At 35.1% G+C, this 10097-nt stretch overlaps 1 non-coding gene across 1 annotated transcript; it reads left to right on the top strand.

Moving 5' to 3' along the window:
- Window positions 1–9661: 9661 nt before the first annotated feature.
- LOC139895159 (small nucleolar RNA R71) lies at window positions 9662–9768 on the top strand. Its single transcript, XR_011775624.1, has one exon. It is a non-coding gene; the product is annotated as a small nucleolar RNA R71 (small nucleolar RNA).
- The last annotated feature ends 329 nt before the right edge of the window (window positions 9769–10097 follow it).

The raw sequence follows: 10097 nt of genomic DNA, 5'->3' as shown, positions 1-10097 counted from the left end.
TTTTAGAGCGTGGTTTCATTCGACCAAGCACATCACCGTGGGGAGCTCCTGTTTTGTTTGTCAAAAAGAAAGATGGTACATTCAGGTTGTGTATCGACTACCGAGAGTTGAACAAACTTACCATCAAGAACCGCTACCCACTACCGAGAATCGATGACTTATTTGATCAACTACAAGGCTCGTCTGTTTATTCAAAGATTGACTTACGTTCCGGGTATCATCAAATGCGGGTGAAAGAAGATGATATTCCAAAGACTGCTTTCAGAACACGTTACGGTCATTACGAGTTTATGGTCATGCCGTTTGGTTTAACTAATGCACCAGCTGTGTTCATGGACCTTATGAACCGAGTGTGTGGACCATACCTTGACAAGTTTGTCATTGTTTTCATTGATGACATACTTATTTACTCAAAGAATGACCAAGAACACGGTGAACATTTGAGAAAGGTGTTAGAAGTATTGAGGAAGGAAGAATTGTACGCTAAGTTTTCAAAGTGTGCATTTTGGTTGGAAGAAGTTCAATTCCTCGGTCACATAGTGAACAAAGAAGGTATTAAGGTAGATCCGGCAAAGATAGAAACTGTTGAAAAGTGGGAAACCCCGAAAACTCCGAAACACATACGCCAGTTTTTAGGACTAGCTGGTTACTACAGAAGGTTCATCCAAGACTTTTCCAGAATAGCAAAACCCTTGACTGCATTAACGCATAAAGGGAAGAAATTTGAATGGAATGATGAACAAGAGAAAGCGTTTCAGTTATTGAAGAAAAAGCTAACTACGGCACCTATATTGTCATTGCCTGAAGGGAATGATGATTTTGTGATTTATTGTGACGCATCAAAGCAAGGTCTCGGTTGTGTATTAATGCAACGAACGAAGGTGATTGCTTATGCGTCTAGACAATTGAAGATTCACGAACAAAATTATACGACGCATGATTTGGAATTAGGCGCGGTTGTTTTTGCATTAAAGATTTGGAGGCACTACTTATATGGTGTCAAAAGTATTATATATACCGACCACAAAAGTCTTCAACACATATTTAATCAGAAACAACTGAATATGAGGCAGCGTAGGTGGATTGAATTATTGAATGATTACGATTTTGAGATTCGTTACCACCCGGGGAAGGCAAATGTGGTAGCCGATGCCTTGAGCAGGAAGGATAGAGAACCCATTCGAGTAAAATCTATGAATATAATGATTCATAATAACATTACTACTCAAATAAAGGAGGCGCAACAAGGAGTTTTAAAAGAGGGAAATTTAAAGGATGAAATACCCAAAGGATCGGAGAAGCATCTTAATATTCGGGAAGACGGAACCCGGTATAGGGCTGAAAGGATTTGGGTACCAAAATTTGGAGATATGAGAGAAATGGTACTTAGAGAAGCTCATAAAACCAGATACTCAATACATCCTGGAACGGGGAAGATGTACAAGGATCTCAAGAAACATTTTTGGTGGCCGGGTATGAAAGCCGATGTTGCTAAATACGTAGGAGAATGTTTGACGTGTTCTAAGGTCAAAGCTGAGCATCAGAAACCATCAGGTCTACTTCAACAACCCGAAATCCCGGAATGGAAATGGGAAAACATTACCATGGATTTCATCACTAAATTGCCAAGGACTGCAAGTGGTTTTGATACTATTTGGGTAATAGTTGATCGTCTCACCAAATCAGCACACTTCCTACCAATAAGAGAAGATGACAAGATGGAGAAGTTAGCACGACTGTATTTGAAGGAAGTCGTCTCCAGACATGGAATACCAATCTCTATTATCTCTGATAGGGATGGCAGATTTATTTCAAGATTCTGGCAGACATTACAGCAAGCATTAGGAACTCGTCTAGACATGAGTACTGCCTATCATCCACAAACTGATGGGCAGAGCGAAAGGACGATACAAACGCTTGAAGACATGCTACGAGCATGTGTTATTGATTTCGGAAACAGTTGGGATCGACATCTACCGTTAGCAGAATTTTCCTACAACAACAGCTACCATTCAAGCATTGAGATGGCGCCGTTTGAAGCACTTTATGGTAGAAAGTGCAGGTCTCCGATTTGTTGGAGTGAAGTGGGGGATAGACAGATTACGGGTCCGGAGATTATACAAGAAACTACCGAGAAGATCATCCAAATTCAACAACGGTTGAAAACCGCCCAAAGTCGACAAAAGAGCTACGCTGACATTAAAAGAAAAGATATAGAATTTGAAATTGGAGAGATGGTCATGCTTAAAGTTTCACCTTGGAAAGGCGTTGTTCGATTTGGTAAACGAGGGAAATTAAATCCAAGGTATATTGGACCATTCAAGATTATTGATCGTGTCGGACCAGTAGCTTACCGACTAGAGTTACCTCAACAACTCGCGGCTGTACATAACACTTTCCACGTCTCGAATTTAAAGAAATGTTTTGCTAAAGAAGATCTCACTATTCCGTTAGATGAAATCCAAATCAACGAAAAACTTCAATTCATCGAAGAACCCGTCGAAATAATGGATCGTGAGGTTAAAAGACTTAAGCAAAACAAGATACCAATTGTTAAGGTTCGATGGAATGCTCGTAGAGGACCCGAGTTCACCTGGGAGCGTGAAGATCAGATGAAGAAGAAATACCCGCATCTATTTCCAGAAGATTCGTCAACACCTTCAACAGCTTAAAATTTCGGGACGAAATTTATTTAACGGGTAGGTACTGTAGTGACCCGAACTTTTCCATGTTTATATATATTAATTGAGATTGATGTTTACATGATTAAATGTTTCCAACATGTTAAGCAATCAAACTTGTTAAGACTTGATTAATTGAAATAGGTTTCATATAGGCAATTGACCACCCAAGTTGACCGGTGATTCACGAACGTTAAAACTTGTAAAAAAAACTATATGATGACATATATATGGTTATATATATAGTTAACATGATATTATGATAAGTAAACATATCATTAATTATATTAACAATGAACTACATATGTAAAAAAAAACAAAACTACTAACTTAATGATTTTGAAACGAGACATATATGTAACGTTTATCGTTGTAACGAAATTTAATGTATATATATCATATTAAGAGATATTCGTACATCATAATATCATGATAATATAATAATTTAAAATCTCTTTTGTTATTATAAACATTGGGTTAACAACATTTAACAAGATCGTTAACCTAAAGGTTTCAAAACAACACTTACATGTAACGACTAACGATGACTTAACGACTCAGTTAAAATGTATATACATGTAGTGTTTTAATATGTATTTATACACTTTTGAAAGACTTCAATACACTTATCAAAATACTTCTACTTAACAAAAATGCTTACAATTACATTCTCGTTCAGTTTCATCAACAATTCTACTCGTATGCACCCGTATTCGTACTCGTACAATACACAGCTTTTAGATGTATGTACTATTGGTATATACACTCCAATGATCAGCTCTTAGCAGCCCATGTGAGTCACCTAACACATGTGGGAACCATCATTTGGCAACTAGCATGAAATATCTCATAAGATTACAAAAATATGAGTAATCATTCATGACTTATTTACATGAAAACAAAATTACATATCCTTTATATCTAATCCATACACCAACGACCAAAAACACCTACAAACACTTTCATTCTTCAATTTTCTTCATCTAATTGAACTCTCTCAAGTTCTATCTTCAAGTTCTAAGTGTTCTTCATAAATTCCAAAAGTTCTAGTTTCATAAAATCAAGAATACTTTCAAGTTTGCTAGCTCACTTCCAATCTTGTAAGGTGATCATCCAACCTCAAGAAATCTTTGTTTCTTACAGTAGGTTATCATTCTAATACAAGGTAATAATCATATTCAAACTTTGGTTCAATTTCTATAACTATAACAATCTTATTTCAAGTGATGATCTTACTTGAACTTGTTTTCGTGTCATGATTTTGTTTCAAGAACTTTGAGCCATCCAAGGATCCATTGAAGCTAGATCCATTTTTCTCTTTTCCAGTAGGTTCATCCAAGGAAATTAAGGTAGTAATGATGTTCATAACATCATTCGATTCATACATATAAAGCTATCTTATTCGAAGGTTTAAACTTGTAATCACTAGAACATAGTTTAGTTAATTCTAAACTTGTTCGCAAACAAAAGTTAATCCTTCTAACTTGACTTTTAAAATCAACTAAACACATGTTCTATATCTATATGATATGCTAACTTAATGATTTAAAACCTGGAAACACGAAAAACACCGTAAAACCGGATTTACGCCGTCGTAGTAACACCGCGGGCTGTTTTGGGTTAGTTAATTAAAAACTATGATAAATTTTGATTTAAAAGTTGTTATTCTGAGAAAATGATTTTTATTATGAACATGAAACTATATCCAAAAATTATGGTTAAACTCAAAGTGGAAGTATGTTTTCTAAAATGGTCATCTAGACGTCGTTCTTTCGACTGAAATGACTACCTTTACAAAAACGACTTGTAACTTATTTTTCCGACTAGAAACCTATACTTTTTTTGTTTAGATTCATAAAATAGAGTTCAATATGAAACCATAGCAATTTGATTCACTCAAAACGGATTTAAAATGAAGAAGTTATGGGTAAAACAAGATTGGATAATTTTTCTCATTTTAGCTACGTGAAAATTGGTAACAAATCTATTCCAACCATAACTTAATCAACTTGTATTATATATTATGTAATCTTGAGATACCATAGACACGTATACAATGTTTCGACCTATCATGTCGACACATCTATATATATTTCGGAACAACCATAGACACTCTATATGTGAATGTTGGAGTTAGCTATACAGGGTTGAGGTTGATTCCAAAATATATATAGTTTGAGTTGTGATCAATACTGAGATACGTATACACTGGGTCGTGGATTGATTCAAGATAATATTTATCGATTTATTTCTGTACATCTAACTGTGGACAACTAGTTGTAGGTTACTAACGAGGACAGCTGACTTAATAAACTTAAAACATCAAAATATATTAAAAGTGTTGTAAATATATTTTGAACATACTTTGATATATATGTATATATTGTTATAGGTTCGTGAATCAACCAGTGGCCAAGTCTTACTTCCCGACGAAGTAAAAATCTGTGAAAGTGAGTTATAGTCCCACTTTTAAAATCTAATATTTTTGGGATGAGAATACATGCAGGTTTTATAAATGATTTACAAAATAGACACAAGTACGTGAAACTACATTCTATGGTTGAATTATCGAAATCGAATATGCCCCTTTTTATTAAGTCTGGTAATCTAAGAATTAGGGAACAGACACCTTAATTGACGCGAATCCTAAAGATAGATCTATTGGGCCTAACAAACCCCATCCAAAGTACCGGATGCTTTAGTACTTCGAAATTTATATCATATCCGAAGGGTGTCCCGGAATGATGGGGATATTCTTATATATGCATCTTGTTATTGTCGGTTACCAGGTGTTCACCATATGAATGATTTTTATCTCTATGTATGGGATGTGTATTGAAATATGAAATCTTGTGGTCTATTGTTACGATTTGATATATATAGGTTAAACCTATAACTCACCAACATTTTTGTTGACGTTTTAAGCATGTTTATTCTCAGGTGATTATTAAGAGCTTCCGCTGTCGCATACTTAAATAAGGACAAGATTTGGAGTCCATGCTTGTATGATATTGTGTAAAAACTGCATTCAAGAAACTTATTTTGTTGTAACATATTTGTATTGTAAACCATTATGTAATGGTCGTGTGTAAACAGGATATTTTAGATTATCATTATTTGATAATCTACGTAAAGCTTTTTAAACCTTTATTGATGAAATAAAGGTTATGGTTTGTTTAAAAATGAATGCAGTCTTTGAAAAACTTCTCATATAGAGGTCAAAACCTCGCAACGAAATCAATTAATATGGAACGTTTTTAATCAATAAGAACGGGACATTTCAACAATGGTTTAAAATTTTACTAGCTTCATCTCCGAATACACATCGGCGTATTATTCCATCGGGACAACTTTTAAACAGATGTGGATCTTCCCAAAAATAGTGTTTTATATTACTGAAGAATTTCTTTCATTTTTGGTACGATAATCCTTTTTCAAGGAATCCACATACTAAGTAGTTTGCATAGTCTGCAAACCATGGAATTTCATTATAATTTATCTTCAATAGATATTCATCAGGAAAGTTGTCTTGTATGGCCGATTCATTTAGAACTTCTAATTCGGGATTTTCAAGACGAGAAAGATGATCAGCGGCGAGATTTTCTGCTCCTCTTTTATCTCGGATTTCAATATCAAACTCTTGTAAGAGTAAGATCCAACGGATTAATCTTGATTTAGCATCTTGTTTCGAAAATAGGTATCTAAGAGCAGAATGGTCGGTATAGACCACCATTTTAGCTAGAACGAGATATGATCGAAATTTGTCAAAAGCAAAGACAATAACAAGGAGTTATTTTTTAGTAGTTGTATAGTTCGTTTGTGCTCCTTGTAATGTCTTACTAGCATAATATATAGGTTGAAATCGTTTTTCAATCCTTTGTCCTAAAACGGCTCCCATTGCAAAATCACTTGCATCGCACATTAATTCAAACGATAGATTCCAATTTGGTGTTATCATGATCGGTGCATTAGTGAGTTTCTCTTTAAGAATATTAAAAGATTTGATACATTCATCTGAAAAGATGAATGGAGCATCCTTTTCTAGGAGTTTATTCATAGGAGTGGCAATTTTAGAAAAATCTTTTATGAAACGTCGGTAAAAACCGGCATGCCCTAGAAAACTCCTAACTCCTCTAACATTGGTGGGATGTGGAAGTTTAGCAATTACATCTACTTTAGCTCTATCCACTTCAATTCCTTCCTTTGAGATTTTATGTCCAAGAACGATGCCTTCGTTAACCATGAAATGGCATTTCTTCCAATTAAGAACTAGATTTGATTGTTCGCATCTAATAAGCATTCGTTCAAGATTAGCTAGACATGATTCAAATGTATCACCGAAGACTGAGAAGTCATCCATGAAAACTTCCATGCATTCTTCTATCATGTCGTGAAAAATCGCCATCATGCACCTTTGAAAGGTTGCAGGGGCGTTGCAAAGTCCAAATGGCATGCGTTTGTAAGCAAAAGTACCATAAGGGCACGTGAATGTGGTTTTCTCTTGGTCCTTGGGTGCTATTGGAATTTGAAAATATCCAAAAAATCCATCAAGAAAGCAATAGTAACTATTTCCGGCTAATCTTTCCAACATTTGATCAATGAAAGGTAAGGAAAAATGATCTTTTCTGGTGGCGTCATTTAATTTTCTATAATCAATAAAAACACGCCATTCTGTTACAGTCCTAGTAGGAATAAGCTCATTTTTCTCATTTGTAATGACAGTCATGCCACCCTTTTTAGGCACGCATTGAACTGGGCTTACCCATGGACTATCAGAAATTGGATAAATTAAACCTGCATCTAGCAGTTTAATAATTTCCTTCTTAACAACATCTTGCATATTAGGATTTAGTCTTCGTTGGCGTTGCACATACGTTTTATGACCTTCTTCCATAAGGATTTTATGCATGCAATACGAAGGACTTATTCCTTTTATATCATGAATCTTCCATGCAATGGCTGGTTTATGAGCTTTTAACACAGAAATGAGTTGTGATTTCTCATTTTCAGTAAGAGAAGAAGATATTATTACAGGTAATTCAGATTCACAATGTAAATAAGCGTATTCCAAATGGTTTGGAAGTGGCTTTAACTCTAATGTTGGAGGTTCTTCTATCGATGATTTATATCGATAGCTGTCTTCTTCTTTTAGCATTTGAATTTCTTCTGTTGTTGGTTCATATCCATTAGCTATTAGTGTAGCTAACATTTCAGCTTCATTAATTGGTTCAGTTCCTTCTCCTAAAGAACATTCTCCTGTTCCTTGTAATTCAGGAAATTCTTCTAACAATTCTGCATGTGAATCTATAGTTTGAATATAATAGCATGTATCATCTGCAGATTGCGGTTGTTGCATTGCTCTATCAACTGAAAAGGTAACACTCTCGTCCTCTATACTTAGGGTCAGTTTCTTACCAAACACGTCTATCATTGCTTTAGCCGTGTTTAAGAATGATCTTCCTAATATGAGAGGAACTTGAGAATCTTCTTCCATGTTCAGAACAACAAAATCTACTGGAAATACTAAAGTACCAACTTTAACTAGCATGTTCTCCATTATCCCTCTAGGATATTTTATTGATCGATCGGCTAGTTGTATGCTTATTCTTGTTGGTTTCAATTCTCTAAGGTCTAGTTTCGCGTATAGTGAATACGACATTAAATTTATACTAGCACCTAAGTCTGCTAATGCTTCTATTGAACTAAGACTACCCAGAAAACATGGAATTGTGAAACCTCCTGGATCAGATAATTTTTCTGGTATCTTATTCAACAGTACTGCAGAACAATTAGCATTTATAGTAACAGCCGAGAGTTCTTCCATTTTCTTTCTATTCGTGATTAGATCTTTCAAGAATTTAGCATATCTAGGCATTCCTGAAATCACATCAATGAAAGGAAGATTTACATTTATCTGTTTAAACATATCCAAGAATTTGGATTGCTCGGCTTCAAGTTTTTCTTTTTTCATTTTACTCGGGTAAGGAAGTGGTGGTTAGTATGGTTTAACATAAGGTTTAGCCTTAACTGTGTTATCTTCATTAACATTTTCAACTACCGGTTCTTTTTCCTTATCTTGTTCAGGTTGTGGTTCTTGTGGAGTAGGAATAGGTTCATCAGAAGTTACAGGTATTTCAGGTGGTTTAAGTGTTGTACCACTTCTTGTGGTAATGGCTTTAGCTGTTTCATTCCGGGGGTTAGCATTTGTATCACTAGGTAAACTTCCCAGTTTTCTTTCACCTATTAACCTTGCTAGGTTACTTACTTCTTGTTCCAAGTTTTGAATAGAAGCTTGTTGATTTCTAAATGCTTGAGCATTTTGTTCATTAGTTTGTTTTTGAGATGTGAAAAACTGCGTTTGAGTTTCAACTAGCTTTGTCATCATATCTTCTAAATTCGGCTTTTTATCATCGGTTTGTGGTGGTTTGTTTTGAAAATTAGGTCTTTGCTGATTGTAAGTATTATTGGATACTTGTTGATTGCTAGGACCTTGTTGATTGTTGTATGGAATATTTCGGTTATAATTCTGGTTTTGATTGTAAATCGGTCTTGGCGGTTGATAATTATTCTGATAATTATTTTCAGGCCTTTGGTTTAGATATGAAACATTCTCTCTTTGTTCCATTGTTAATTCAATACTGAGACAATCTTTTGTCAAATGTGGTCCTCCACACTGCTCACAACTAATTCGTATTGAGTGTATATCTTTAGTCATCTTTTCCATTCGTCTCTCGACAGCATCTATCTTTGCGGAAATGAAATCTAAGTCATGGCTAGAATCGGCTCTAGCTGCTTTAGATGATCTAACGATATCTTTTTCTTGGTGCCACTCATGTGAGTGGGAAGCAGTGTTATCAATAATTTTGTAAGCATCAGTTTCTGTTTTCTTCATAATAGAACCACCAGCTGCTATGTCGATGTCTTTTCTTGTAGTGATGTCACATCCTTGGTAGAATATTTGTACTATTTGACAGGTGTCTAAACCATGTTGCGGACATCCTCTTAATAACTTTCCAAATCTTGTCCATGCCTCATATAGAGTTTCATTTGGTTTCTGTGTGAAAGTAACAATTTCTGCTTGAAGTCTTACGGCTTTAGATGCAGGAAAGAATTGTTTAAGAAAATTTTCAACTAAAACATCCCATGTATCAATCGCCCATTCAGGTAACGATTCCAACCAATCTTTGGCTTCTCCCTTTAAAGTCCAGGGAAATAACATGAGATATATCTGTTCATCTTCCATTTCTCGGATTTTAAATAGTGTGCAGATCCTATTAAAGGTACGAAGATGTTCGTTTGGATCTTCCTTCGGCGCACCACTAAATTGGCATTGATTAGTCACCATGTGTAGAATTTGTCCTTTGATTTCATAATCTGGCGCATTAATGTCTGGATGAGTAATTGCGTGACCTTGGC

Source organism: Rutidosis leptorrhynchoides, chromosome 2, assembly GCF_046630445.1.
Source record: "Rutidosis leptorrhynchoides isolate AG116_Rl617_1_P2 chromosome 2, CSIRO_AGI_Rlap_v1, whole genome shotgun sequence".
In the NCBI taxonomy this organism is placed as follows: domain Eukaryota; kingdom Viridiplantae; phylum Streptophyta; class Magnoliopsida; order Asterales; family Asteraceae; genus Rutidosis; species Rutidosis leptorrhynchoides.
Note: the sequence above shows the minus strand (reverse complement) of the source record. Positions and strands in the feature narration are given on the sequence as shown.